At 49.8% G+C, this 24,837-nt stretch overlaps 1 long non-coding RNA gene across 1 annotated transcript in view; it reads right to left on the reverse strand.

The window, feature by feature from the left end:
- LOC138245910 (uncharacterized) overlaps positions 1-24,508 on the reverse strand; it is a 66,006-nt gene extending 41,498 nt beyond the window's left edge. Inside the window, exon 1 of the long non-coding RNA XR_011194186.1 lies at positions 23,938-24,508. This is a non-coding gene — a long non-coding RNA (uncharacterized lncRNA). The remainder of the gene's footprint in view (positions 1-23,937) is intronic.
- Between the last annotated feature and the right edge of the window lie 329 nt (positions 24,509-24,837).

Genomic DNA, 24,837 nt, shown 5'->3' on the forward strand with positions numbered 1-24,837 from the left:
TATGGGAAGGGGTGTCCAACACCTCACCCTGAAAAGCTTTGTGTCTGACCTCCAAAGAGCAAAGGATCTCACCCCTGGATCTCACTCTAGTCTATTGGTGGCAAACTGGCTAGAACTGGTCAGTTAGCTCAGAAGCAGTTATGTTTTCAGGAGTAAACTGTAAGGTACACTCTGGATGCGTGCATTAATAAATCCATCGCCAGGGCTTATAAAACATGAGATGTTCAACATCCCTATTTTCATTGAAGACATCATGGAGCTGGGCAACTCGTATTAATCAGTGGCCAACACATCTATTTAAAATGGATTCCCTGTTCACCTAATATATCTAAGAAACGACAGACCTAGCAGGGGCATATCTGCTCTTGGAGATATGACCACGCATATAATAATATGCACCCTGCCTCAGGGCTATAAGGCCTGCATCGGGCGGTAACTTACAAATATTACATGCAGTGTTTTGGGGACATGGCACACAGTCCATATGTTATGTTGCATTTTCACTTTTAGGGGGCACCTTGTCAAGCAGTCTGCATGAGGTCAGTGCTGGGACCCTTAGAGAAGAACAAGTTCTGCTACAGCTCTTAGTGACCGTCTGCAGTACCGAGGCACTCTAGGTAACACTTACTATGGGACTTAGAAGGGTGCTACAGAGCCTTATCACTTGGGATCAAGGGATCAGGTGTCTTGTTTTGGGGATAGACTGGCACTGGGGACCTGCTTACCAGGAAGCCAGTGCACTTCAGTTAAAGCTGCATAAAAACTTGGCAACAAGTTGGGAGGGGGCAAGGGACGGACAGCTACGTACAAGTGTGAGTATGACTTTTTTGTGATGTTCGTTAATTGGTTGCAATGTTACACAAGGAGGACGGGCTGGGCGTTGAGATGAATTTGTGAGTATGGCACGTGGTGCCAAAAAAATCTTGCCATTGAATGTATTATGACCTTGGCCTAAGGTGTTAAATATAGGGCTGCTCAGTTCCAAGGCAACCAAGACTTACTTGGTTTCACCTTATCCCATTTTCTTCTACCGTCCTACTCTTCCTTTCTCCTTATTTTATCCTTGCAGGTCCATTTTCTTCTCTACTTTCTCCTGGTGATTGCTTCTCTATGACCCTGTTCCCCTTCCCACTCTGCCTTTTGCTCTTTGGCCAGATCACTGGCACACTGGTCTACATTCTGAAAGTTTTAACATCTCATCTTCAGGGATAGGGAAGTCTTTCTATTATTGTAACACGGGAGCAGCTCACTACTATTCATGGAAATAATCTGTGTGACACCCTCACATTTACAATATATGAGGTTCTATTTTGATGTATGTAGGAAGTTGGCTCTGAATATACTATCTCAAAGTGAGAGATAGTGTGCACAGAGTCTAAAGGTTCCCCTTAGAGGTTGATCGTGGCAAAATTAGATAATTTGAATGCTCTATTTTTTGGTGGTGTAGTTGAGCAGTAGGCTTGTCAGAGGGTAGTGTTAAACATTTGTTGTACACAAACAGGCAATAAATGAGGAACACACACTCAAAAGACTTAACCCAAGTCCAATAGTTTGCCTGCAGAACATCAGGATCCTTCAGCGCCGGCAAAAAGTGAGGGCTACTTTGAGCGACATCAAAAACTGAAAGCACCAGTGACAACTCCGGACTCTCCTGCTGAGGCGTGACAGTAGGACTCATCTCCCATGTCCTCTGGCATCGTGAAGATCAAGACCTCGACCGGCTCCGCTCCGAATGGCGCCGAGAGTCATGATGACGCTGCTTCTTATGCTTTTTGGGAGAAGCATGGGAGGAATCCTTTTTATGGCCCTTCTTCTTTGCTTTGGCTAAGAAGAGCTTCGCCTCGTGCTCCTTCAGAGCTTTTGGATTCATGTTCTGACACGAAGAGCAACCTTCCTCATCATGCTCTGAACTAAGGCACCAAATACAGTCCGAGTGGGGGTCGGTCACTGACATCCGACCCCCGCATTCTCTACACGGCTTGAAACCGGACTTCTTCGGAGGCGACATTGTAACCACCAAAAATCGTTACAGTTAACAACGAGCCAGGAAGAAAAACCGTTGGCTTCGAAGGCACGGAAAAAAGAAAAACTGATGTCAGTACGCCGACGAGGACCTCTTATTGGCACGTTGACGTCAGACGGAGTCATGTGGTGCCGTGCCATTATGATGTCCTCGTCGACGTAGACAGTTAGGAAGAAGACTTTCCGTCGGATGCTGGCGCAAGGATCCAATTCATAAGGTGAGGAATCCACAGGTAGTTGTATCCATCAGAAATATATTTTCATTTATTTTAGAAGCACAAGATTCAACTCAGGTTATTCACGTTATCGCAGTCGCCTGGGAGTCCCCTCTGCGGTATTTGTTTTCTGGAGCTCGAGGTGGGGGCATTGGATGCAGAGTGAGAAGTCTCACGCTTCCGGCGGGAAGGGAGAGTACTTTCAAAACTTGCTAAAATGTTGCAGTGTCCTCAGAGGTCGGTGTTCCCCAACAGATGCGTCGCTGTGCAGTTTCTTTGAGTCTGGGGACAGGCCGGTAGGGCTGGAGCCAAGTCAGTTGGTGTTTCCGTCATCTCTGCAGGGCTTTCAGGTCAGCAGAACTTATTTGTGCAGGTTGCAGGAATCTGATTTCCTGGGTTCAGGGTCGCCCCAAAATACTCAATTTAGGGGTGTGTTTAGGTCTTGGGGCAGTAGCCAATGGCTACTGCCCTTGCGGGTGGCTACACCCTCTTAGTGCCTCCACCCTGAGGTGATGGGGGCACATCCATATTCCTTTTGGGGGCATCTTCCAATCTCAAGATGGAGGAATTATAAAAGTTAGGTGTCACCTCAGGGCACCTTAGAGGCTGTCCTGACTGGTGGGTGGCTCCTCCTTGTTTCCCTCATCATCTCCTCCAGCCTTGCTGCCTAAAGTGGGGGCAATGGCTGGGGGGGGTCCATCTCCACTAGCTGGGATGCCCTGGGGTGTTGTAACAAAAGGCATGAGACTTTGAGGCTCCCCACCAGGTGTTACAGTTCCTGCAGGGGGAGGTGAGAAGCATATCCACCCAGTACAGTCTTTGTTCCTGGCCACAGATTGACAAAGGTACGCTCCCCATGTGGCCAGAAACTCGTCTGGTTGTGTCAGACTGGCAGAAACTGGTCAGCCTAGCACTAGGAGTCGGACTGGTATTCCGGGTCCCTCTCTAAGATGCCCTCTGGGTGTATGTTAAAACAAATACCACACTGGCATCAGTGTGCATTTATTGTGCTGAGAAGTTGGATACCAAACTTCCAATATTTCAGTTTAGCCATTATGGAACTGTGGAGTTTGTGTTTGTTAAACCCCCAGACCTTATACTCTTATGGCTAACCTGCAATTACAATGTCCAAGGTTTTGCTAAGACACCGTAGGGGCATAGTGCTCATGCAGCTATTCCCTCACCTGTGGTATAGTACACCCTTCCTTAGGGCTGTAAGGCCTGCTAGAGGGGTGACTTACCTATGCCACCGGGAGTAGGTTGTGGGCATGGCACTCTGAAAGGGGTGCCATGTAAACTTAGTGCTTTTCTCCCCACTAGCACACACACACTGAGGAATTGTGCATGTGCTGAGTGAGGGGTCCCCAGGGTGTCATACGGCATGCTGCAGCCCTTAGAGACCTTCCTTGGCAAGAGGCCCTTGGTACCAGGTGTACCATTTACAATGGACATATCTGTGTGCCAGGGCCGTGCCAATTGTGGGTACCGGTTAGGGAAAGAACACCAGGCAGGTCTTATCCTCCAAACCCACCCTTGCTGCCATCCACAGAATCAGGAAGAGCACATCTGAAGGCAGATGCGTCTATTACCTTGTAGCCCAGTCAAACACGCTTCCACTCAAAATCAGACTCACTGAACCAGCTCACAAAGGATCTAAAGACATGGATCGCAGAGTGTGCAGCACGTCCGCAACAGCTATTTGAGCCTCCATGGGTGATAAGCCACCCTTTAAAAGCGTCTGATTGCTCAAATGACTGATGTGTGCAAAAATACGTTTATTAGGAATGAAAAACTTGCTTAACAATAGCTTTACCAGTATGTCTCAATAAAAACATAAAGGAAAATAAATTATTTTGAAAGATTAGCAACACATAACTCACCCACTGTTCAATATCAGTCATGTTTGGCCACTAGAAATGGCTGCCAATACTCTTTTTAGTTTTGTTAGTTCCAGAGTGACCTCCAATTAGTGAAGAATGTAACTTATTAAAAATGTGTTTTGCCAATTCTTCACCAACGACTTGTGCCTTCTTCCCCTTTCCTACAAAGAACACCTTTTCACCTAATTTGCCAAAAACATGAGAACGTTTAAAGGACGATTTCTATTTACTGCAGATGTTGCACGAGAGATACATTAAAAGCACGTGATAAATATATATATATATATATATATATATATACACACACACACATACACACACACACACACACACGCTAACAATCATTTAAAAAAATAAAATATAATGAAATTAATCAAACTAAACAATATTTGTTAACACATAAGTAGGTAGATCAATATAATTGAAAGGATCACCAATTCATGAAGCTTCATTCAAACAAGTACAGTAAATTGTATGAATGTATAACAATTTTCCAATTCCAAAGTAATTTGAAAAATAACTTACCATCAATGGTGATTTTTTTGGAAAGTCTCCGTAATCCATGCTTCATTATTTTACTGAAATCATCAGGGTACACATTACTGTGTATATAAAATTCAGAATCTGGTTGTACTTTGTAGCATCCATTGTTCTTTACAATAACAAAATAAATATAAACTGAAGAAAATCTAAACATCGTAATAGTAAAAAAATAAAATCACATGGATGAATATACGTTAAAAAAGGTAAATAATGTGTTCCTCTGATTGACAATTTGCACCCACACATTCGTTTTTTTGAGAATGGATACCATAAGAATATCTCTCCGCAGTAGCTGCCTCCGCTCTGGTGGGAGGAGCACATGAGCCATCAGAAGTCTGCTTCTTCGCCAAGGCATTGCACCTTTTAATAGGAAGAAAAAGATAGTTGGAGATGGTCCTCTTTTCTCATCAGCTTGCCTAATTTTCACAGCAATTAAGCAAATAAAAAGCTGATCATCCATTTAGCGTTGTTTAGTACAATGAATGACCGATGTGGGTCAAATATATGTAAGAATGAGGAGGTAGAGAAAAAGTCGTCAGGACAATATTTAGACCAACGTGAAAGAGTGAACACTTTTGGAAAAAGAGAACCAGCTTGCCTCAATAGATGGTAGTTAAATGTGTGGCTACAGAGAGGGTTAGATGCTTGTTAACCCTTATGTAAGAAGTAATTACGGGAAAAAAAAGAATATTGTATCGTCAACAAACCTATAGGTCCTCATTACAACCCTGGCGGTCGGTGTTAAAGCGGCGGTAAAACAGCCAACAGGCCGGCGGTAAAAAAAAAAATTTAATCACGACCGTGGCGGAAACCGCCAACATAGACAGCCACTTTAACACGGCGGTACAAACAAACAGCATGGTGGTCACCACCAACAGACAGGCGGAAAACAATGTACCGCCCACAGTATCATGAGAGGCCAATCCGCCACCTTTTCAGGGGCGGATTCAACGGGAACAAAAACACAGCGGAAAAAGAACTTGGAAGGAAAAATGCTCACCTCTACACACCATACGAGGAACCAGGATGCCATGGAGCCGGAACTCCATATTCTACAAGCCATTGTCTTCCTGCTCCTCTACCAGGAGCACGAACGCCAGCGGCGAAGACCACAGTGAGTACTGCACTTACGACACAGGGGAGGGGGGAGGGAAAAGATTGACACACACACGCAACACCCCCACCCTCACCCACTACAACACACACACACACAAATACATGTTGATACATTACAGTTACACCCCCCAAGGCCCCCGGAAGAATGCAAGGACAATGGAAATGATTGTAACGATTCTGATCAATAAAAATCCAGTACTCATAAATATATATACACACTATTAACAAATATATACACCAAGAATTAAAGTCCATGTGCTGCACATACATAGTCCGTGGACCACTGGGCCCAAAATGCATGGGCGAGGCCCACACAAGATATCCGATCAAAACGGAGCGAACACTGCAGGGGCATCAGATCAAAATACAACAGGCACCTCAGGGGGAAGGGAAGGGGGGGCACCTCAGCCGGATGAGTGCTCAACGCCAGATCCATGAGGGGGCTCCATGCTCATTGATGTATCCTGGGGAGTGCAACGCTACAGTCTCACAAGTCTTTTCAGTGGGTGGTTTGCCCACTGCTGCATCCTGGGGAGTGCAAAGCCACAGTCTCACAAGTGAATAACAGTCTCCACTGGTTCTGGAGGGGGGTTTGTGCCCAGAGTGCTTCATCCTGCCAAGGACTGAGGTAGTGGATGCTTTTCTCCACTGGTTCTGGAGGGGGCTTTGTGCTCAGAGTGCTTCATCATGCCAAGGACAGAGGTAGTGGATGTGAATCTCCGCTGTTTCTGGAAGGGGCTTGGTGCCCATAGTGCTTCATCCTGCCAAGGACAGAGGTAGTGGATGTGAATCTCCACTCACGGTGGGCCATGGAAGCTGTCCAGGCCCCTGAAACTGACCACCAGCTTCGTACTACTGACCACGGAGGATGGCAGCCATATCTGCGGTGGTGCCACTGGCACATGTGGCATGTCCACTGGAGGTGATTGTGGCAGCCTCAGTAGCGGCGGTGCTTGCGGCACTCAGTGGCCTGCAGTGCTGGTGGGTGGCTCAGTGAGCGTACTGGTGGCGGCGGTGTCCTGGGACGCGGTGATGGTAGCGGCGGTGTCCTGGGAAGCGGTGCTGGTGGCGGTGGTGTCCTGGGAAGCGGTGCTGGTGGCGGCGGTGTCCTGGGAAGCGGTCTTGTCCGCCGTGCAGGTTGGCGGCGACTTCCCTTTCTTTCTGTGCCCCTTCCTCACCTTGGATGGTGGCGCAGCTGTCTTCACACTCCCAACTGTAGTCCTGGGAGAGCCCTTGGTGGCAGGTGTTTTGCCCTTCTCCCTCCGGGCTGTGGCCAACTTCTTATGTTTCTGAGGTGGGGGACTGTCTGTGGTCTGGCTCCTTGGCACCCTGGCTTCCCTGCTGCTTGGCGCACTCCAGAAGCCGGTTACTGCTGGCACCACTGTTCCCGTTGATGTGGTGGCTGAGGTGCTGGGTTGTGACCTGGAAAGCCGTGCCATAGGGGACAGAAGGGGTGGGGGAGGTGAGGGGGAAGAGGTCAAGGTTTGACAGGAAAAGTTTTAGACACACTGGGAAGGGTAGATGGAGGGGGTTTGGGAGTGGAGGAAGAGGTAGTGGTTGTAGGCGGTGTACATCTGCTGAATTTGGGTGAAGGTGCATGGGCTGGAGGCTGTTGTGAGGTGGATGGCTGTTGGGTGGGTGGGTGCCTGCGTTTGTGTACTTTGGGAGGAGGGCTCACAGACACACTGGGAGAGGAAACTGGAGATGTGTGAATGGTAGTGGTGTGGTGAGTGCACATGAGCGGTGTGTGGTGATGGACGTAGTGGCTGAAGATGTAGTGCATGTAGGTGTGAGTGGAGACGTGACAGGGAGGGAGGAGGGAGACGAGGAGGAGGGGGACACAGTGGAGGCAGTGGATGTTGGTATGTCTGCATGGGTATGATGCTTGTGTGAGTGCCTGTGGGATGTGTGGTGCTTATGTTCGCCAGACCTACCCTTGTGTGTTGAGGTGTGTGCATGCTGGTCTGATGGTGTGCTTGGGATAGGCTGAGGTACAGGGGATTGGGTCTGGGTGGAGGAAGTTGGAGGGGGGAGGCTGGACACAGGGACAATGGCTGCCATCAGTGCTGAGGCCAGAGTATGAAATGCTTGCTGTTGGGCTGCCTGACCAGAATGAATGCCCTCCAGGTATGCATTTGTCCATTGCAACTGCCTCTCTACACCCTGGATGGCATTCAGAATGGTAGACTGCCCAACAGTGAGGGATCTGAGGAGGTCAATGGCCTCCTCACTGAGGGCAGCAGGGCTGACAGGGGCAGGGGCTGAGGTGCTGCTGTGAGGGCGGCGCTGGTAGGGGGGGTGGTGGCTGTACCTGTAGATGCAGGGGGCACAGAGGGGCCCGCCACCGCAAGGGAGCTCCCATCAGAGGAGGAGTCCGTGTCGCTGGTCTCTGCGCCTGTCCCCGCCGTGGAACTCCCCTCACCCTCCGTCCCACTGGTGCCTTTAGGCTCCGCTGTTTCGCCCTCCAGGGCCATGTGGGATGCAGCTCCCTCCTGCTCCGGTGCCACTGCTCCTCTGCCTGATGATGCTAATGCACACAAGAACAGGTAGACCACAAAAAGGTGGGGAAGACAGAAGAAAGACATGTTCAGTGCATGCGATTCCGCTACAGTTGGCGGACACTACAGACACAGCAGCCCTCTGCACTACGCCATGCACTTAGAGTTCCCTAATTAATCACAGGGACATGGGGTACAAGGCCTATGTCCGACTGCTGCACCCATGAGTCACAGGAGCCTGACTAGGTGTAGATGGCTCTTAACACTGGTGGGGTGCCACATAGCCTGCCTTACGAAGGGAACATGCCTACAAAACTTGTCCTGGCCAAGGGGTACCCACAGCCCACCTCCCCCAACCAGACACCTCCAATGTGCGCTGAATCAGCTGAATGAGAGTGTACTCACCCCCTTGTGGCTGCTGTGATGCTCTCAAGCGCCCATCCAACTCCGGGTACGCCACCGGCAGGATCTGGAACATCAGGGGTGTCATGGTGCGACAGGCACCCCCCCCCCCACGTTGGGAGGCCATCCCCAGCTGGGCCTCTGCCGTCTTCTTGCTCAAGCGGCGAATGTCCTCCCATCTTTTCCAGCAGTGGGTGCTACGTCTGTGGTGGACACCCAGGGTCCTGACTTCCATGGCAATGGCACGCCAAATATCCTTCTTCTGGTGGGCGCTGACCTACAGGAATAGGACAGTGGAAAAGGAGAAGATATAACGGCCCGCTCCGTCACAGTCATTGGCCCGCGTTCCTACCCTTGCCATGACACACATACACTCACCGTTGTTTCATGCACGCCTAATTCTCCCCCCCATCTTCCATCCACACAGGCATTGCCCATACAGCATGCTCACAGTGTACTTACCTGTTTGTCTGGAGGAACGTAGAGTAGCATGTACTGGGGGAGGAGCCCATCCACTAGTTTCTCCAACTCCTCCGTGGTGAAGGCAGAGGCCCTTTCCCCAGACACATGAGCTATTGTCTCTTCCAGACTGAGGTCACAGCAGCACTTGCAGTGTAGGTCATCTCCTGTTGAACATCAGGTATCAAGTGAGTGAACAGATAGAAAATGGCGGTCACGTCCGCGGCGGTGCGTACCGTCACCGCCAGCGTACATCGTCATTGGCTCCTGGGACCCATAAGGCCCAATGTTAACCAATGCAGGATTGCGCCGCGGTCTTCGACCGCCTACTGCGACGGTGTACAACGCCAGCGCAGTTACCTCATATCCCATTTTCCCACCTTACAGGTCAGGCAGCCACCATTTCAGGGGGCCACATGGCATTATTTTTAAATGCGTCACACATACCTAGGCCTTGCATACACACTAAGACAGGCACATAGCGGATTGAAAAATATGTGCAATAAAGTTGTGTTTTCGTACATCAGTGTTGGCTGACCCTCTGCTCGCTGTTCTCCTCCACAGAGTACATCCCCTGGGGCAGGTGAGGAGATGGCGGCATCCTCCGGTGTACAGACCGCTGGTGGACCTGTCGACAATGGAAGAGCGACATGTAATTGTCACCTACAGACTGGACCGTGCCACAATCCATGAACTGTGTGCCCAGTTGGAGCCAGACCTGATGTCAGCTATCCGCCATCCCACAGGTATCCCCCCCCTCTAGTGCAGGTGCTGTCAGTACTCCATTTCCTGGCAAGTTGTTCTTATCAGACGACAGTGGCCATAGCCTCTGGGATGTCCCAGCCTATGTTCTCCAACGTGTTGTCCAGAGTGTTGTCTGCCCTTCTGAAACAAATGCACAGATACATCGTGCTCCCTCAGATGGAGGATTTGCCTACAGTGAAAGGTGACTTCTATGCCCTGGGACATATCCCCAACATCATAGGTGCCATTGATGGGACACATGTGGCCTTGGCCCCCCCGCAGGAGTGAACAGGTGTACAGAAACCGGAAGAGCTACCATTCAATGAATGTGCAGACGGTGTGTTTGGCCGCCCAGTACATCTCCCATGTGAAAGCCAAGTTTCGTGGATCAGTGCATGACGCTTACATTCTGAGGAATAGCAGCATCCCTTATGTGATGGGGCAACTCCAGAGGCACTGTGTGTGGCTGTTAGGTGAGGACATGGACCCTATACAGTGTGACTAGGTGTCTGGGAATGGGGTTGCCCCTAAGGGTAAATGTGTGTCTAACAGTTGTAACGACATTTGCAGATGACTCTGGCTACCCCAACCTGTCATGGCTACTGACCCCAGTGAGGAATCCTAGGACAAGGGCAGAGGAACGCTACAATGAGGCACATGGGCGAACTAGGAGGGTTATAGAGAGGACCTTCGGCCTCCTGAAGGCCAGGTTTAGGTGCCTACATGACGGGTGTTTCACTATTCTACGCACCAAAGAAGGTGTGCCAGATCATGGTGGCCTGCTGTATGCTGCACAACTTGGCTTTGCGACAACAGCTGCCTTTTCTGCAGGAGGATGGTCCTGAAGGAGGTCTTGTGGCAGCTGTGGAGCCTGTGGATAGTGAAGATGAGGAAGCAGAACAGGAAATCAACAACAGAAACAAGGTGATTCATCAATACTTCCAGTGAGACACAGGTAAGACGACATCACTGCCTGCTACATCTGATACACTTGTTCTACCTCTCATCTGTCTGTCACTTTCACCCAGTGTATGGACCCTGATTTGTCACTTTCCCTTTCGATTTCACAGATGTGGGTCCCACTGTGTGACCTCTGCTATGTTTCCTCATGGACTAGAGCTGTGTTACATAGGTATGCTGACAATACAATGGATATTGCTATTTTCCTCAGTTATTGCAAATATACATTTGTGAAAGCACAGACTGACTCCAGATTGTTTTGTGATTTAAGTGTGCTTATTTAAGTGCTAAATAGTGGAGGGGGTTGTAAAATGGTCAGGGGTGATGGTGGAGGAATGTCCATGGCAGAGTCCAGTCTATTTGTTTCAAAGGTGCATTGTCCAAAGGGGCATAGGAAGTGGAGCTGGGGCAGTTGATGGATGGACAAGGTGACAAAGTGGGACAGAAGGATGACAATCAGGGTGGTCTCATTTCTTGACGGGGGTCTTGGCATCGTGCTCTGTCTTTGTCCTAGATCTCAGGGACCGCTTGCGGGGTAGTTCTCCATCTGCAGGGGGTGGGGTGCTGGTGTTGAGGTCCTGTGGCGGTGCCTCCTGTCCACAGGTGCCGGCGGTGGGCAGTTCATCGTCCAGGTTAGTGTCAGGGGCCCCTTTTTGTGCCACAGTGTCCCTCCTGGTGTTCACGAGTTCCTTCAGCACCCCTACAATGGTGTCCAGGGTGGTATTGATGGATCCGAGTTCCTCCCTGAACCCCAAATACTGTTCCTCCTGCAGCCGCTGGATCTCCTGAAACTTGGACAGTACTGTTGCCATCGTCTCCTGGGAATAGTGATAGGCTCCCATGATGTTGGAGGGCCTCATGGAGAGTGGGTTCCCTAGGCCTGTCCTCCCCCTGTCGCCCAGCAGCCCTCCCATTTCCCCTGTGTTGGGCCTCTGTCCCCTGAACCGTGTGCCCACTGCCAATGCCCCCAGGTCCCTGCTGTTCTTGGGGTGGTGGGTTAGCCTAAGTTCCCTGTAGTGGTGGACACACTGCTGCTTGACGTGTCATGGGGACAGAGGTATGGGCCCGGTGGGTGCTGGTGTTTCCAGAGGGGGGAGGCTCTGTTGTGGCTTCTGCCAGTGTGAGGGGAACCGACTGTCCTGAGGTCCCAGATGGGCCGGGCTGGTCATCTAGATCCAGTTGGACAGAGGTGCTGTCATCACTGTGGGCCTCTTCTGTGGGTGGAGTGGACATGTCTGGAACCTCCTGTCCGGTGACGTTGGTTAGGGGTTCTGCAGGGGGTTTAAAGGCATAGTTTTTTTATCTGTGTGTGCCATGGTGTGCAATGGGTGGGTGACCCTGTACCCCAGTGGTTGCATTCCTGTGTAGGAGCTTGTGTGCTTATTGTTTAGGGGTCTGTGTGGGTATGTGCAGTGGACATGCATTTATGACGGGTACCCATGCTTTGTTGTTGCATGCAGGGCCTGGTGTTGGGATGTGTGGTTTGTGATAGTGGGACACCTGTGAGGAGTTGGAGTGATGGGGGGTGAGGGCGAGGGTATGTGATTGCATGCTAGTAGGGTGGGGGATGAAGTAGTGAAAGCTTTGACTTACCAATTCCTCCAGCTACTCCTGTGAGGCCCTCAGGATGCAGTATAGCCAAGACCTGATCCTCCCATGTTAGTTGTGGGGGAGGAGGTGGGGGTCCGCCGCCAGTCCTCTGAACCGCGATGTGGTGTCTTGAGACCACGGACACACCTTCCCCCGTGGGCTGTTCCACCTCTTACTGATGTTATCCCGTGTTCTTGGGTGCTGTCCCACTGCACTGACCCTGTCCACGATTCTGCGCCATAGCTCCATCTTCCTAGCTATGGTGGTGTGCTGCACTTGTGATCCGAATAGCTGTGGCTCTACACGGATGATTTCCTCCACCATGACCCTGAGCTCCTCCTCAGAAAACCTGGGGTGTCTTTGCAGTGAACATGGGGTGGTGTGGGTGATGTCTGAGGTGATGTTTAGGGGTGTGTGGTGTTTTGTGCGTGGATGTGTGTGTGATGGTGTTTTGTGCCTCTGTATGGTGTTGTCATCTTTGCTGTGCTGTCTCTCTGGCTTTCGTCAATATTTTAGGTAGTAAGGGTTTGTGGGTGATGTGGGAGTGGTGTGTGTATGTGTATAAGGTGCGTGTATTTGGAATTGTCCAATGTGGTTGTGTTTTGTAAGAGAGTGTATTTTGAGCGCGGCGGTGTGTTATTGCAAGTTTATCACTGACCTTTGGTGTTACCGCCAATGTTGAAATGAGGGCCATAGTGATTAGGCTCAAATGGAGTTCACGAGAAAATCTCCAAAAACAAATGTAAGATTTCAGTGTGCTCTAAAAAAAACATGTTACGGCTGCTAGTGAAACAAGCTGCTTGAAATACTATCGACAGCTGGTGACTAACATGGAAGATCGGTCAGGCACCCGCAAACAGGCTGGAAACACTGAAAGATAACCTTTGTTTGTGCTCAAAGATGACGATAGTCCCACGCCAATGAGCTGACACCACCATCATCAGTTTTGTGAAGACACGAAAGAGGATCACAGTAAACTTAAAAAGCTACTTGCTCACTTCATGAGGATGCGGGTGTGTGAATAAGCATTGTGAAGGTCCAGCACTACTATAAAGTATCCAGTTTGAGCACTGACAACACCTCAGACAGGGTGTGCATTTAGAAATTGTCTTTGTGGAGGTAGCTGTTGACGGACCACAAAAAAAAAAAGGACCTTTTTGTTTTTTTTCTGCACAAAGAAATGAAAAAGAAAAAGAACCACAACCTTTCTCTGGAGGTAGGACAACCTACTCTGCGCTTGTGCACAAGAGAGATAGAAACACCCGCTGGAGCAAGGAAGATTAGCTCTCCGTCAGACACTGAATGGACATAGCAACAGGTCATGAGCTTATCAGGTTTCTAAACGTAGATGACCACTGCTGTTGCTTTTGCCAACTCCATTCCTCCCAATGACTCCCTCCCATTTCTGTTAGTCAGCACAAACCTTGGCACTGAAAAAATAAAAAATACCAAGCCAAAGGCACTTTACCGCCAAGTCTGCGAAAATCCACATCCAGAGCCGATCCCAAAAAGCCTGCTCTTTCTTGCCAGCACTAAATGTTGCGGCGTTAGTCACACAAGCGCAGAACATTTTGATAGCTGCCTGTGGATCTTCCATGGTGTGTACAAGCTTGAACTTTCTGGTGCAGAGCCTGTGGGTGTCTAAAACTGAAACTTTATAACAGAGGGCACAAAAACGCATAGACCTCAGCCAGATTATGTTGTGACTTTAAAGACTCATATTGACTAGCAGGCTGTATGTCGCCACACTAGACTGAGGAATAATAGTGGGTAAGAGACAAAGGGGGTCATTCTAACTTCGGCGGGCGGCGGAGGCCGCCCGCCAAAGTTCCCCCGGCAGAATACCGCTGCGCGGTCAAATGACCGCCGCGGTAATTCTGGCTTTCCCGCTGGGCGGGCGGGCGACCGCCAAAAGGCCGCCCGCCCGCCCAGCGGGAAAGCATCAGCAACGAGGATGCCGGCTCCGAATGGAGCCGGCGGAGTTGCTGGTGTGCGACGGGTGCAGTTGCACCCATCGCGATTTTCAGTGTCTGCCGCGCAGACACTGAAAATCAATGTGGGGCCCTGTTAGGGGGCCCCTGCAGTGCCCATGCCAGTGGGCCCCAGGGGCCCCACGACACCAGGGGCCCCACGACACCCGTTTCCACCAGCCAGGTTCTGGCGGTGAAAACCGCCAGAACCAGGCTGGCGGGAAGGGGGTTGGAATCCCCATGGCGGTGCTGCTTGCAGCGCCGCCGTGGAGGATTCCCTGGGGCAACGGGAAGCTATCGGGAAACCGCCGGCTTACCTTTTCTGACCGCGGCTTTACAGCCGCAGTCAGAATGCCCCCGGAAGCACCGCCAGCCTGTTGGCGGTGCTTCCGTTGCCCTCCACCCTGGCGGTCATAGACCACCAGGGTTGGAATGAGGGCCAAAGAGCCCACACAAACAGTTGTAGACTACAGTTCTAAGAAAGACTATTATTTTGCCACACTATGTTCTATCTTGCGTGTGATGTTTAATTAAAAGACAAGTATTAAATGGAACATTTGTTGTACACACACAGGCAGTAAATATGAACACACACTCAATGACTTAACCCCAGACCAATAGGTTTTTTATATAAAAAAATTGTCTTCTCTTAATTTACTTTAGAACCACAAGATTCTGAATTCAAGTAAGTACATAAATTGTAAGGTACTTGGCATAAGCAAATATAGAACTTGGAATGAAAACAGTAAGGTACACAGTTCTGGCAAATATGCAAATAACCTATTTTAAAAGAGGACACTGCAAAATTCAACATTTCCTGTAGGAGGTAAGTACAAGTTAATTTAGCAGGTAAGTAAAGCACTTACAAGTTCAGTCTCCAGGGCATAGGTAGCCGACTGTTGGGGGGTCAAGTCAACCACAAACACCCAGCACCAGCAACACAGGGCCGGTCAAGTGCAGAGGGCAAAGTAGCATATCGCTTATGGAGAAAAGGGGTGCTCCGGTTCCACTCTGCTAGCAGGTAAGTACCTGCGTCCTCTGGGAGCAGACCCGGGGAGTTTTGTAGAGCACTGGGTTGGGGGGTGTCCCAAACAGGCGCACAGGGCCAGCCAGGTGCAGTGTGCAAAGTAGGTGTCAGGTTTTGAATAGAAATCAATGGAGGGACCCAGGGGTCACTCTGGTCATGCAGGCAGGGCATGGGGTTCTTCTTGGGCCAACCACCGACTGGGCTAGGATGAGGGACGCCTTCTGGTCACTTCTGGACCGGTAGTTGGTTCCTCTCGGGCCTGGGGGCTGCAGGGGCAGTGCTTCTTCCAGGCGTTGGGGTATCTGTTACCAGGAAGTTGAGGTGAGGGGGAGCCTCTGGATTCTCTCTGCAGGCTTCACCGTGGGGATGCAGGGAGATTGTCTCAGGGTGGCCACGTCGTTGGAGTCACCTGGGGGTCCACGCTGCAGTGTTGGTTTCTCTGGACACAAGCTGGGGGCGTTGGTGCAGAGTGGTGGGGACTCATGCTTCAGGAGTGAGGTGGGTGTCCCTTTAAAGATGGTTTCTTCCTTGTTGTTTGACAGAGCCCATATCCACTAGAGTTTTTTGGTCCTTTGGGTTGCAGGGCAGTCCCCCGAGTCGGCAGAGGTCGCTGGTCCCGCAGCATGCGTCGTTGTTGCAGGTTCTTTGAGTCTGGAGACAGGCAGGTAGGGCTGGGGCCAAGTCAGTTGTTGTCTCCATCTTCTCCACGGGTGTTTTGAGGTCAGCAGTCCTTTAGGTTTTCAGGAAATCTGAAATCCTGGGTTCAAGGTCGCCCATAAATACTGAGTGTAGGAGGGTGTTAGGGCTGGAGGGCAGTAGCCAATGGCTACTGACCTTGAGGATGGCTACACCCTCCTTGTGCCTCTATTTGGGGAGGGGGGCACATCCCTATCCTTATTGGGTAAATCCTCCAAAACAAGATGAGGGTGGAACTGGCTGAGGGGGTGACTCCTCCTTGTTTTTCTCATTATCTCCTCCGGACTTTCCGCCCAAAGTTGGGGCTGTGTCCAGGGAGCGGGCATCTCCACTAGCCAGAGTGCCCTGTGGCAGTGTAACACGAAGCCTAAGCCTTTGTGGCTCACTGCTGGGTGTTACAGTTCCTGCAGGGGGAGGTGTGAAGCACCTCCACCCAGTGCAGGCTTGGTTTCTGGCCTCAGAGAGCACAAAGGCTCTCACGCCAGGAGGTCAGAAACTAGTCCCTCTGTGGCAGGCTGGCACAGACCAGTCAGTCTTGCATTGAAGGATTGGGTAAAATACAGGGGGCATCTCCAAGATGCCCTCTGAGTGCATTTTGTAATAAATCCAGCACTGGCATCAGTGTGGGTTTCTTATTTGGAGAAGTTTGATATCAAACTTCACAGTGCTCAGTGTAGCTATTATGGAGCTGTGGAGTTCGTTTTGACAAACCCACAGACCATGTTCTTAATATGGACACACTATATTTACAATGTCTAAGAATGGACTTAGACACTGTAGGGGCATATTGCTCATGCAGCTATGCCCCCACCTGTGGAATAAAGCCCTAAGGCAGGGTGCATTAAGGCCTGCTAGAGGGGTGACTTACGTATGCCAAGGCAGTATTTGGTGTACATGCCATCCTGAAGGGGATGCCATGTCGACTTTGCCTTTTTATCCCCACCAACACACACAAACTCCAATGGCAGTGTGCCTGTGTTAGGTGAGGGATCCCTTAGGTTGGCACAACACATGCTGCAGCCCTTAGGGACCTTCCCTGGTCACAGGGCCCTTGGTACCACTGGTACCTTTTACCAGGGACTTATCTGTGTGCGAGGGGTGTCCCAATTGTGGAAATAATGGTACATTTTTAACTGAAAGAACACTGGGGGTGGGGCCTGGTTAGCAGGATCTCAGCACACTTCAGTACTCAGTAGAGTCAGCATCAATAGCAGGAAAAAAGTGTTTGGGGTGGGTGGGGGTTGTGGACTGCAAAAAGGAGGCATTTTCCTACAGAGGTTGTGTAAGCTTGTTGAGGAGACAGCGTTAATTTGTTGTGTTATTGATAGAGAAGCCAAGGGTAAAGGCCAGGTTACGCAATTGGTCAATGTGGGCGGGGGCATTAACATGAGTGGGGGGGCCACCAGGAGTTGTTCCAGGCAGAATGGGGTGTAGGCAATCACAAGCATTTCTTGTCTGAGTTGAGCTTGAGGCAGCTGACGTCCATCCAGGGGCAGACTGCTCTCCTCCCATTGGGAAAATGCATCTTGGCTTGAGCAGAGTCGACCGACATGGAGAGGATCAGTTGGGTGTCATTGTCGTAGGAGACTATCTTTACCTCATGTTGTTTGATGATCTTAGCGAGCGAGCCATGTAGAGGTTAAAAAGCTTCTGGCAGTGTGTGGATCCTTGGGCCACTCTGCAGCAAGTGTCTAAGGGGGTCATTCTGACCCCGGCGGTCTCAGACCGCCGGGGCCAGGGTCGGCGGGAGCACCGTCGACAGACCGGCGGTGCCCCGCAGGGCATTCTGACCGCGGCAGTTCGGCCGCGGTCAGACAAGGAAAACCGGCGGTCTCCCGCCGGTTTTCCGCTGCCCTACAGAATCCTCCATGGCTGCGGAGCGCGCTCCGCAGCCATAGGGATTCTGACACCCCCTACCGCCATCCTGTTCCTGGCGGGTCTCCCGCCAGGAACAGGATGGTGGTAGGGGGTACCGCGGGGCCCCTGGGGGCCCCTGAAGTGCCCATGCCCATGGCATGGGCACTGCAGGGGCCCCCGTAAGAGGGCCCCACAAAGTATTTCAGTGTCTGCTATGCAGACACTGAAATACGCGACGGGTGCCACTGCACCCGTCGCACCTTCCCACTACGCCGGCTCAATTCTGAGCCGGCGTCCTCGTGGGAAGGTTGATTTGCCCTGGGCTGGCGGGCGGCCTTTTGGCGGCCGCCCGCCAGCCCAGGGCAAATCCCAAAATACCCTCAGCGGTCTTTAGACCGCGGAGCGGTATTTTGGTGGGGGAACTTGGGCGGGCGGCCTCCGCCGCCCGCCGAAGTTAGAATCAGGCCCTAAGTTCTGATGTGAATGGTGGTAGTCTGACCCTCTGTGTTCTTCTGGTGAGGAAGGACCAGATCCAGCTCAGGGCTTTGTCTCAGATGCCAGCGTCGAGCAGCCTGTCACAGAGGCTGAAGTGGGAGACTGTCTAAAATGCAGTAGAGAGGTCTAGAAGGATGTGTGCGGCAGTGCCTACGCTGTGCAGTATGATGCGTATGTCGTTGGTGGTGGCTAAAAGTGCTGTTTCGGTGCTGTGGTTGCTTCCAGATCGGAAATGGGAAAGTTCTAGGATACAGTGTCTCTCGAGGAACTCTACGAGTTCCTAGTTGATGGCTTTTTCCGTTACCTTGGCTGGGAAAGTGAGCAGAGACATGGGTCAGTAATTCTTCAGCTCCCTAGGGTCGGCTTTGGGTTTCTTGAGTAGCGGGCTGATTTCTGCGTGTTTACAGTATGAGGGGAATGTGACAGTCTTAAACGATAGGTTGATGGTTCAGCAAAGCTCTGATGAAATGATGGGAATGACAAGGTTGAGGATGTGATGAGGGCATGGATCTGAGGGTGCTCCCAAGTGGATGGAGTTCATTATTCTTTGGGTGTCCTCTACAGTAATGGTGGTTCAGCAGTTCGTATCTGGTGGGGGAGCAAGGTCCATGGTGCTGAGCGGTGAAGGCGGGCTCTGTATGCTGAAGCCTCTGTAGATGTCCCAGATCTTACAGTGAAAGAAGGTGGGGAAGATCGTTGCGGAGGTCTTGGGATGGAGGGATGGATGAGGTTTCTGCCCTGCGGTTCGTGAACTCTTTGACAAGGATGAAGAGCTCTTTGATATTGCGAGTGCTGGTGTTGAGGCATGCTTGAAATGCAGCTTTTTGGGTGGCTCGTATGTTCTGGTGGTACATAGTGTCAGTATTTTTGCAGGCGGTGCGGTTTGGTGGATTTGCAGAGGCTCCATTTGCATTACAATCGTCTGCAGGCGCGCTTGGATTGATGTAGGTCTTGCGTAAACAACTTAAGAGTTTTGCTATGTAGATTCCATGCCAATTTCCTTAGGGGGGCTACATTGGCTGCACATTCAGAGGCAGCGCTTTAGTTTGCCTGCGGATTCATTGGAGGGAGTGGTTGACAGCGTTTGGTGATCTGTGCTTCCGTGACTATACCCCAATGTTTGCCAGGGGGTTAGGGAATGTGGTGGCGTGCAGTGTTTGAGTAGGTTAAGTACATGCACTTGGTCAAGCCAACAGTGTTTGGAGGTGTGGATGAAGGTGAGTTTGTCCCCTGCTGAGAGAATGGCGTAGAGGATGTGAAGGGGTTTGTGGGTGGGGACGTTGACTAGTTGTTTGACACCGAGAATTGTGGGGTCATACAGGATGTTTGATGTATTGGGGGTCATTGAGAGTATCAAGCTGTAAATCGAGATCACAGAGTGGGATGTAACAGGAGGAAGTGAATGCTTGGAGGGGCAATGAGGTTGACAATGTCTTGTAAAGACTGGGGTTGAGATGCAGGTGGCCTGTAGATGAGGGTGCCACGTAGGAAGGTGTTTCGGTTGGTCAGGATGTGGAAATGTCGATGCTCGTGCGTTGACAGAATGAGACTAGATGATGAAAGGCGGAGGTTGTTCTAGTAGATTATGGCAATGACACCTCCAGGAAGGTTGTCTCTGTCCTTGTATATGATTTTGTAGTTGTGCGTAATGGCCGTGGCAATGTCCGTGGTAGCTGCAGGGGTGATCCAACTCATAGCGAGATGGTGACGTCCAGAGCTGTTGAGTCGAGATCTCAGACTTGTAGTGCATGCTTGACGAGGGAGTATGTGTTAAGGAGCAGTGAGGAATCATGGGGTGGTACTTGGGAGTATGCTGGAGCAGGCACAGCAAGAAAATGATCCATGCTTGTACATGTGGTCAGCTTGGTGGCATGCTGATGATCTTATGGGGTTGAGGGCACGTAGAGTGCTTGCGTTAAACTAGCAGAAGGGGTGAGAACCAGGGTCCCTGGTGGCGTCCATGCACAAACAGGCTTCCCTGTGGCGCACTAGCGTGGCGGCCGTCGTTAAGGAAGAGAGGTATGGAGGCGGTGGTCCAGCGATAAGGAGGTGGGAGAAGCGCTTTGCATGGGGCGGGTGGGGATGCTGGGACACCAGCAGTGCGGGGTAAACACAAGAGGGAGAAAAAGAGAAAAGGACAGAAAAGCAGCAAGCGAAAGGGAAAATAAATCCAATTATTATGCACAGTGGTGCCTCTGAAATGGGGGAGACTTGAAAAAGAGGCCTTTGAAGAAAGTGTAAATAGGACAGGAAGTGCAGTGACTAGTTGCAGACTCGCTAAGGGGGATTATGCATCCATGTGTGGGAAGAATAGCCAGCCCATTTAGATGTGCCAGCTGCACCATTTCATCCTGCCAAGGGTGGGCCATCAGGATATTGATGGTCCAGTCATACCTGAGCTCCCTTGGCGTGTGCCTGTCTGGAGGGAATGCACAAGAGATGATGCGTCACCCACCCAAACATGTAGACAGGGGCAGCCAGTAGGCAGTAAATATTTAAGAAAATAAAACGGCAAATTTATTAATGTGACATTTTCAGCCACACAAATTAATGTTAGACTTGACCATAAGTTGTGATTTTGAATTGCGAGTCCATAGACACCAAAGTCCAAATTTTGTTTTTTCAATTCGAAATTAGACAGGCTGCTTCATGGTAACCCTGATGTTAGCTGAAGTGAAAGTTAGGCCTTGCGGTGGTGAAAGACAAGTGTAATAGTTTTTGTATTACCACAACAGGTTAAAATTAAAAATACACGTCCAACTTGCCCCTGCCCTTTGATCTGTCCCAGGCCCACTAAAGGGGTTACATATGTTTTAAAAATAAAGGTTTGAACCTGGAAAGACTTAACTTGACAGATCAAAATGGAAGTTTAGAACTGCATACACAGACTCTGGAATGACAAGCAAGTTATGTTGACGTACTACTTAATTGGGATGCGCAATCATTACTGTGGCCGCACTAGTAGCCTTTAATTTACAAATCCAGGGCATAGGTAAGTACAATTTATTAGGGACTCATAAGTAAATGAAATATGCCAAATGTGTTAAGCATACATCACCATATTTTAAGGCAAGAACGCATGCACTTCAGCACTGGTTAGTAGTGGTAAAGTGCTCAGAGGCCCGACAACAAGAAAAAGTCTGAGAAAGAGAAGGAAGGCCAACATTTGGGGGTGAACCTTAAGAGAAGGACATTTGACAATAAGCAAAACGCAAAATACATACAGATAATGTATTTGATTCTCATTTTTGAACCACTGTAACAATATGTCCTGCAGAAAAAAATATAAACTGAGCAGATAGGATAGATGCTCGTACAAAATACCAGTATACTGGACTAACCAATTAACTGAAAGAAGAAACTGACTGCCCATACACAATTAAGTTCAGCTGCTAACTGTACATCAACTATATTAACAGGGGAGCCATACTATATGTGAGTTATACTAAGTATGATGATGTACCTCAACTAACCAGTACCTCACCTACTTATCTCAAATGTCCGTAATACAAATGAAGGTCACTCTTCTTTCCATGAAAGAAACAGTAATGGGGCAGATGTCAGACAATACAAGATCGTATAAATCCTCTGAAAAATGGCCATTTAATTTTGGAATCCTTGAGAAACACTGCACTGGTCGCCACCATACTCTACACCACTCTACTCTGTACTAATACATTCTGGACCAATACACTCTATTCCACTGTATTCTATGACACTGCTCTGCCCCATGCCACTGTACTCTACGCAAGTGCACTCTAAACAACTGCACTGTATGCCGCTGCCCTTTACTCTGCACCACTGTACTCTATGCCACTGTTCTCTGTGCCACTCCACATCACTGCACTGACACTACAAAACTGCACTCTATACCACACTATTCTGTACTACTGCACTCTATGCCACTACACTGCATCACTGCACCCTATGCCACTGCACTCTAGGCACTATACTCTGCACTGCACCACTCTACGCCACTGCACTCTGCAGCATGAGTCTACTCTGCACTCTATGACACTGCACCACTCTGCATTACTGCACTCTCTGCCACTCTATTGTATGCCACTCTACTCCACTCTATGCTACTCTACCCCATGCCACTGGACTCTAAACTACACTGTACACCACTACCTTCTACTCTGCAACATTGCACTCTCCGCCACTGTACAGCAATCTACTCTGTACTACTGCATTCTACGCTACTGCACTCTATGCCACTCTACATCAATCCACTCTACAGCACTATAATCAACTCTGCACTGCACCACTCAACACTACGCCACTGCACTCTCTGCCACGCAAGTCTACTCTGCACTCTATGCCACTGCACCACTCTACACTACTGCACTCTGCCACTCTATTGTATGCCACTCTACTTTGTCCCATGCCACTGCACTCTACGCAAATACACTCTAAACAACTGCACAGTACCCCACTGCACTGTACTCTACGCCACTTAAATGAACTTCACGCCACTATGCCACTAACTTATAGCCATGCTAAACAGCAGCCACTCTGGTTAAAACACATTGCAAAGCCAATAACTCTTGCGTAGACAAGACCTATTGGCTTTGCCAGTGCCTGTTAGTACTATGAGGTATGAGGTCCCTGAAAGAACTGTGAATGTGGAAGTCCTTGTTTTAAACATGCAACTGATGCCTCGTCGGGGGTAGTAAACGCTATATAAATACAATTACATCATAATATAGGCTGCTACAAAATGCGCAAATACATTTCAGTTAAATTTAAAAAAAAGTGTTTTTCAAATACAGATTTGATTAATATATAGTTTATACCTAGTACTAACATTTTTTATAACAGTCTAATAAAACCACACACTCCACAGCTCACCGTGGAACACCATTACAGTATCTCTCTGAAAGAAAATATCTTTGCTATTAGAAAACTTCAAGTGACTCCTTTGGTTAAAGTCAATGCAGGTTTTCAAGCCCCTTTATGTTTGCAGAAGGCAGTTTCTTATCTATCTGCCCCTCCCTGCCTCTGAGCACAGGAGACCCCCTGCCTTTCAGTCCAGTTGGGGAAATTAATCTGCCTGTAATTTGGCTCTGCCTCCGTTGTCCTTTTGGTGAAAGGCTAAAATAACGGACAAACACCGCCCCTTAACCCTTTCATCGCGGACAACAGGCGGCAAGGCCAAATTACAGGCAGTCCGTGGAAATTACCGACAGGTGGTCACCCTAATAACAGTAACATTCATGCCTGCGATCCTGGCCCCACCTAAACAGAGGCTCGCATTTTATAAGGGTAATCGCACTAACTGCCATTTATTTAGTGCTCACAAAATGCGTGCAGCGTCCCGAGCTGCTTTTAACGGCCAATGGGGTGCCGCAACGCAACTTGGGAACATGTAACTAGTAGAAGGGCAGTGACACAAAAGAAACTCAGTGAAAGAGGAAAGCCGAGATTATATATATAGAATATATAATCGTCCCGAGTGCTGACCTTAGAGAAGGGATAGCGCCTCTCCGACATGTCTGTAACGCGGTAATGCTGCTCCGACCGCAATCTGTTGTGCCCCTGGTAATGCCGACCGTTGGAATGAAAAACGCGCATGTGCGTCATCCTCAGTAAAATTCAAAGCGCGCATGCGCTCCAGATGTGCCCATTGAGGGGAGCAGTTCCAAACAGCGAAATTGACAAAATCGCTGGTGTGCATGCGCACAGTTGTGCACATGCGCACATAACAGAGCCGACCCGATTCAGACGGGGAGCGGCTAAAGACAGAACACCGGCTCCCGCAGAGCGCCCGGAGCTCTGCAGCTCCAGCTACACCGGGGGCCGGCCCAGCGCGCCGCACACCATTTTGTTGCTTGGGTCGCGCTGCCCCTGCGGTACGCCTACGGCCGAATACAGTCTCTGGGGGGAGTCAGGAGCTGCTTTCCGCTTCTACGACTCAACGATGCTCCGTTTTGTGCCGCTGCTTATTGGCACTTCCCCTCATGCCGGTTGCGTTTTGCAGGATAACTCCGTGGTGCTGCGGAGCGCCTCTTATGACCGTCCGCCATGATGGCTCCTCAGGTCACGCCCTCTGTTTTCATGGGGCTTCATGAGAAATATACATTTAGCTACCTCAGAAGAAAACTAACCCTGAATAAAGAGATACATGAATAAACAACATGGCATGACATTATGGTTGCCTGCATTCCACATATGCTGCCCTTACGACATTTCACAGTTATGTGGACAGAAAGGTTTAAAAGGGAAGAAGCTATTTAAAACCATTTCATGAAGCTTTTCAGCACTTCCTTATTCGATCTGTGAGGATTTATCAATCTCTTTCTATATGTAAAGAGGTTAAAATTAGGCACAAAGTCAAACAGGAAGATATCCCTGCCATGCCTA

This window comes from Pleurodeles waltl, chromosome 7 (genome assembly GCF_031143425.1).
Source record: "Pleurodeles waltl isolate 20211129_DDA chromosome 7, aPleWal1.hap1.20221129, whole genome shotgun sequence".
NCBI classification, from domain to species: domain Eukaryota; kingdom Metazoa; phylum Chordata; class Amphibia; order Caudata; family Salamandridae; genus Pleurodeles; species Pleurodeles waltl.